Source organism: Colobus angolensis, unplaced genomic scaffold (assembly GCF_000951035.1).
Source record: "Colobus angolensis palliatus isolate OR3802 unplaced genomic scaffold, Cang.pa_1.0 Scaffold3, whole genome shotgun sequence".
Taxonomy (NCBI): Eukaryota; Metazoa; Chordata; class Mammalia; order Primates; family Cercopithecidae; genus Colobus; species Colobus angolensis.
The window spans coordinates 7,125,208-7,130,842 of NW_012116265.1; the positions used below are offsets into that span (position 1 = coordinate 7,125,208).

General features: G+C 36.0%; 1 pseudogene across 1 annotated transcript; it reads left to right on the forward strand.

The window, feature by feature from the left end:
* Nucleotides 1-624: 624 nt before the first annotated feature.
* LOC105517076 lies at nt 625-1,217 on the forward strand (annotated as a pseudogene). Its single transcript, XR_001002606.1, has one exon. The product of XR_001002606.1 is annotated as a thymosin beta-4 pseudogene (transcript).
* The last annotated feature ends 4,418 nt before the right edge of the window (nt 1,218-5,635 follow it).

The window sequence follows — 5,635 nt, forward strand, 5'->3', positions numbered from 1 at the left end:
TTCCATATTCTGTCAACAAAAAAATGGAAATTTAAATGAAGCAGTGTTATTTACAATGAAACCCTTAGACATGAATTGAACAATATGAGTCCGAGATCTGAATACTGAAAAGTTTAACGTTGTTAAACAAAACAAAACAAACCGAGAAAACCTAAATCCAAGGAGAGATACATCATGTGAATGATTTGAAAGACCTAGTATTGTTGAGATATCCATTTTCCACAAACTAGCCTATACATTCAACACAATCTCAATCAAAAAAAAAAAAAACAAAAAAACCAACTGAACTTTTAAAGATAGGCTGGCTGAATCTGAGTCTTCTGTGGTAAAATAAAGGAAACAGAAGAGTCAAAACAATTTCGACAAGAAGAACAAAGTTGGAGGACTCATACTAGCTGAGTCCAAGACTTACTATAAAGGCACAGTAATCCAGAGAGTATAGTCTTGTCAAAAAGATACATACCTAGATTAATAGAGACCCGATAAAGACTACAAACAGACACACATATATATGGTCAATTTATTCTGGACAAAGGTGCAAGGCAATTTTAAGGTGAAATCATGTTTTCTAAAACTGATTCTAGAACAATCGAATGTCCAAATAAAAATAAATGATCTGAACTTGGTGGTGACCACTGTGCAAATCAGACTTCGCTTGTTTTCGTGCGCCTCGCTCCGCTTTTCCTCCGCGACCATGTCTGCCAAACCCGCTATGTCTGAGATCGAGAAATTCGGTAAGTCGAAACTGAAGAAGACAGAGACGCAAGAGAAAAATGCACTGCCTTCCAAAGAAACGATTGAACAGGAGAAGCAAGCAGGCGAATCGTAATGAGGCATGCGCCGCCAATATGCACTGTACATTCCACAAGCATTGCCTTCTTATTTTACTTCTTTTAGCTGTTTAACTTTGTAAGATGCAAAGAGGTTGGATCAAGTTTAAATGACTGTGCTGCCCCTTTCACATCAAAGAACTACTGACAAGGAAGGCCGCGCCTGCCTCTCCCGCCTGTCTATCTGGCTGGCAGGGAAGGAAAGAACTTGCGTGTTGGTGAAGGAAGAAGTGGGGTGGAAGAAGTGGGGGTGGGACGACAGTGAAATCTAGAGTAAAACCAAGCTGGCCCAAGGTGTCCTGCAGGCTGTAATGCAGTTTAATCAGAGTGCCATTTTTTTTGTTGTTGTTGTTCAAATGATTTTAATTATCGGAATGCACAATTTTTTTAAATGTGCAAATAAGAAGTTTAAAAATTTAAAAATAAATAAATGAATAAATAAATAAATACCTCAAAGACCTAATTTTAAGCCCTAAAATATAAAATTACTGGAGTCAACCACTGAATAAAAATCTTTTTGAGCTTAGAGAAGACTTAGACACAATAGCCAAAGCATAGACTATAAATAAAAAACTTTACACATTTGATTTTATCAAAATTTAAAACCTTTATTCAATTGGCATTGCTAAGAAAATGAAAAGAAAAGCCATAAATTGGAACAAAATTTTGTAGAACAAATATTTAATAAGCCACTTGTATCTAGAATATATTAAGAAATCTCAACAAGCAGTACTAAGAAACCACCCAGTAAAAGATTGGACACATTTCTGAACAGACAGTTCACAAATGAAGATGTATAGCACAAATGAACACATGAAAAAGTGCTTCACATTATTAGTCATTAGGCAAATTCAAATTAAAACCACAATGTGATATACTACATGTCAATTAGAAGCAATTAAAAATATCCTGATTGAATCAAGAGCTGGTGGGGATGCAAATTAAATGGTACTCTCATAGACTGTTAGTTGGAATGTCAAATGATATCGCTTCTTTGCAAAACAATTTACCAGTTTTTTATAAAGTTAAATATATGCTTATCATAAAACCCAGCAATTTTACTCTTAGGTCATCATTATTCAACATAAATAAAAATTGATGTTCATATAAACATACACACACACACACAAATTGAATAGGAATGTTATGTTGATAGAGGCTTTATTTATAGTTATCTCAAACCAAAACCAACTCAAATGTTCTTCAGTGGATGAAGGGATAAACAGCTGAGAGGCATCCATTTAATGAAATACTCTTCAGTATTAAGAATGAATGAACTATTGGTACACACTTTTTGTGTGTTAGAATGCATCATACGTGTATTGTGAGGAAGATCAGATCTCCAAAGAAGTAGAGGAAGAATTTGGAGTGTTGATGGGATGGTTCCAAATCTCAATTGCTGCCTGCACAGCTGTATGTGTTTGTCAGAATTCATAGAAAAAGTCTGGATGTTATTGTATTAAATTATACCTCAATAAACTTGACTTCCTGTGAAAAACCTGAATGGAGTGAAATAGAAAATAATACGCATTTCAATATTTCAATACTCAGTATGACACTGGGGGCTATAATTACATAGTCAGACGCTTTTGTTTATGTAGTGTGGAACAAATGCAGTGATATAGGTATGATGTATTGAGAACTCAAACACTACCGTTAATGTTGCTGTTAGAAATGTGAATTTCTGAAATACGAACGATTCTCGGCAAACTTTAAAACAAAAGTACAACATTCTCACATCTAATCACATTTTATATGGTAGTAACATTTCTAGAACTCTCACTGTATATTACAGCCATATAACAATATTCAGTGTTGATATGAAAATGTAATTTGATTTTAGACTCAGAAAAATCAAATGAGTATCCTGTCGTGATTTATAGCAGGGAGTTTCAGGCCAGATTTCTTGAGAGAAAATCTTGGCTTTGCTACTTCCCCACTCTGTGATATTGGGCAAATTATTTAAATATCTGTGTGCCTCGATTTTCTCATTTGTAAAATGGAAATGGTAATATCAGTCTAGTGTACTAAATTATACCTTAAAAGCTTGACTTCCAATGAAAAACCTGAAGTGAGTGAACTAGAAAATAATACACATTTCAATATTTCAATACTCAGCGTGACACCAGGAACTTATAGCTACATAGTCAGATGGTTAGTTTTGTGTAGTGTGGAACAATGCAGAGATACAGGTATGAGGTATTGACAACTCGAATACCACATGCGCGCAATGCACATAACATACATGCAGATATACAATCAGCATGTATCATATATGTATTGTGTGTGTATCAGCATGTATCTTATGTGTATTTTGTACCTCCCCATGAATCTAGTTGCATTTTATGAAGATTAAATGACTTATCTTTGTAAAATACTTAGAATTCCTTGCCCATAATAGGTGCTAGAAAAGCATTCTCAGAGCAATTTGGTTCTTGGTGACAAACCTATGTGAGTTTTTTCAGGTCTGATTACAGGCAGTTAGAAAGGTTTTACCTGGAAAGTCTTACAGGCAAAAATTGCCCTCTTCACACCAGAATAGGGGCACAGCCAGTGCACTGCAGCCCCTGGAGGGAGCTAAGGCCAAGGTCTCAGGCCCACTGGCTGGTCATGCTCTTACACATGTTGTCCTGGTGCCTTCTTTCCTAGATCTGTTCATCTGGGGCCTCTGTCCCAGTCTCCTTATAGGGGAGGAGGAAGACATCTTGATGACACTTTTCCCCACTCTGACTTAGTCCCCATCTCAAAGTTTATAAAACCACTGGAGCATTTTGTTCTGGCCTCCCTCGGCAGTAAGTTGGCCTCCACATCTCTGCTGGTCCACCTGACCCTTGACCTGCATGCCATTCTGTGGGTGAAAATGAAACAGAAGGTCTGTGTTTTTTCAGGTTTGAGACATTTGCTTGTGCTCTTGCAGCAAGTAAGACTTTTATTTTTGGCTTGTGGCTTTAAACCACGGCTCAACATCTGACGGCTCAGCTCTCTTCCAGCTCAGGTGAGTTCCTGACATTATCGTGGTTAATAGTTACTATAATTATTGTTATTACCATGTATAATTAAATGTGTATAATAAAATAGTTTGTTTTGTTAATGGGCATATCTGGCCAGAAGTTTGAATGTCCTGCAGAATACTGAAAATGTATTTACTGTATTGGACTGTCCCTTGCATTGCAGTAAATCAGTGTTTGTGGCCTATATCCATTAAATGCTAGGAACATGCTTGAATCATGGTGACTATGAAAAACACTTTGATCTTACTTGCAAAATGTCCCCAGGAGGAGCAGTGCTCACCTTTGAGAACCAGCACACTACACTGTTAACTCTACTCAAAAAAGTCTCTGATTCTCTCTGGTTCCTTCCTGGGAATATGGAAAAATAACACCATGGGTGTTAGGCTATATCCCATCTTTCTACACTAGTTAGGTAAGCTGCCACAGATATTTCCAAATTTGTACATTACCATTGTCTATTACTCTGATATATGGTGAATTTTTGAGTTGGTATTTACAAACATCTCTGTTCTTGAAAATAACATAATGCCACCATTATCAGCACTTAACATTTAAATTTCTTGTAAATATTACTAAGAATATAAATTGCACATCTCCCCACATATTTACTTTCTGCAACCATGGGTAACCTGTAGCTTCTTTAGCAGCTATAATCGGCATCGATTTTTATTTTCTTCCAGATGTACTTTGGCTGGAGTTCCTCATTTAATAGGTAAAAGTGTATATTTTACACAGCAACGAAGACAAACACAATGGCAGTGGTTGAAATGGGTCAAATAAACAAGAAGACTTGGACACTGAAACAGAAATGAAATTACCATGAAATTACTCATGTATTTTGGAAGAAAACCACACATTCATTTTCCTTCCCAGGAGGTGTCCAATAGGCTTTAGGTGAATACTAATTCGGGAAATAAATATACTTTTGTTTTTTTGCAGAATTTGGAAAACAATTTTTCCATACACTAGGAAGTGTTAATTATGCCTGAAATAGGCCATATTAAAATTATTACCATGGTCAATTGGTCTTCAGCAAATCTCACTGAAATACTTTTCCTAAAATTGGAATGGCTTTTATTTATCCCAGGGAGCACAAGCCTGAGAATCACAGCAGCTAAATCTCAGTCCAGGCCTTGCTCTAAATGAGCTCACTGTCCTATCTAGAGCAAGATATGAGTCATTCAGTCACCAACAAACCAGGAAGGAGTGCCTCCTAACCACAGCCTAAAGATAACAAATCAGGTCAAAGAAATTCTATTATTAAGAAATTGATAATTGCAAAGATTATATAACTATATAATACATGGCATATGTTACTAAATAATGGAAGCATAAATGTTCTAAGAGTAATATCAAATAAATGATATAGGAGTTGAGTAGGATAAGTAATTAATTTTTCCAAAAGCCAAAAGAGAGAATGGTAGAGGTGATGTATTTCCCAGAGCGGCAACTTTAGAAAAGTAAAACCACATCGAAGGCAAAACAAACAAACAAAGCAAACCAAAAAAAAAAAACAAGCAAACAAAAAGATTATAGTTCATCAATATCAATTTTATCAAGGTACAGCATTTACAAAGTGAGTTCTTTGGACCACTTTTTCAAAGGTTATTTCATGTAAACAAAAAGGGAAGATGGGACATTAAGTGTGAAATCACTAGATATATGCCCACTTTTTGGACCATTTCAACACACATTTACTCGTTATTTTATTTTTTGAGACAGGTCTCTCTGTCACTCTGTCACTCTCTCTGTCACTCAGGTTGAAGTGCAGTGGCATCATCATGCCTCACTGCA